This window comes from Orycteropus afer, unplaced genomic scaffold (genome assembly GCF_000298275.1).
Source record: "Orycteropus afer afer isolate SDZICR_OR568_19922 unplaced genomic scaffold, OryAfe1.0 scaffold00499, whole genome shotgun sequence".
Lineage (NCBI taxonomy): Eukaryota > Metazoa > Chordata > Mammalia > Tubulidentata > Orycteropodidae > Orycteropus > Orycteropus afer.
The window spans coordinates 1799963-1800658 of record NW_006922086.1 but is presented as its reverse complement, the minus strand read 5'-3'; the positions used below and the strand labels follow the sequence as shown (position 1 = coordinate 1800658).

At 36.1% G+C, this 696-nt stretch overlaps 1 protein-coding gene across 1 annotated transcript in view; it reads right to left on the bottom strand.

The window, feature by feature from the left end:
* Window positions 1-696, bottom strand: part of KIZ (kizuna centrosomal protein) — a 415288-nt gene that overhangs the window by 216794 nt on the left and 197798 nt on the right. The window lies entirely within an intron of this gene.

Sequence of the window (696 nt, the reverse complement as noted above, 5' to 3'; positions counted from 1 at the left end):
AATCCAGATCCCATCAACATTCTTTAGGGATATGGAAACACCATTCACTAACTTTATATGGAAAGGAAAGAGATCTCGGATAAGCAAAGCACTATTGAAGAAGAAAAACAAAGTAGGAGGTCTCACACTTTCGGATCTCAAAACCTACTATACAACCACAGTAGTCAAAACCGCCTGGTATTGGTTTAATGACAGATACATAGACCAATGGAATAGAATCAAGAATCCAGAAAATGATCCATCCACCTATAGCCAGCTGGTCTTTGACAAAGGCCCAAAATCCATGAAATGGGGGAAGAGAATGTTTGTTTAATAAATGGTGCTGGCAAAACTGGAGATCCATTTGCAGAAAAATGAAACAAGATCTGTCCCTCACACCATACACAAAAACGAATTCCAGATGGATCAAAGACTAAAATGTGAAATCTAAAACTATACACTTCCTCAAGGAAAATCTAGGGGCAAATTTAAGGGCCCTAATATATGGCATAAATAGACTATGAAGCATAACTCAAAATGCACAAACAGCAGAAGGGAAAAACAGATGATTGGGGCCTTCTAAAAATTAAATTTGTATGTGCTTCCAAAGACTTCTCCAAAAGAATCAAAAGAGAACCTATAGATTGGGAAAAAATATTTGGTAATAACATATCTGACAAAGGATTTATCTCTAGAATTTATAGAAAACTCCAATAC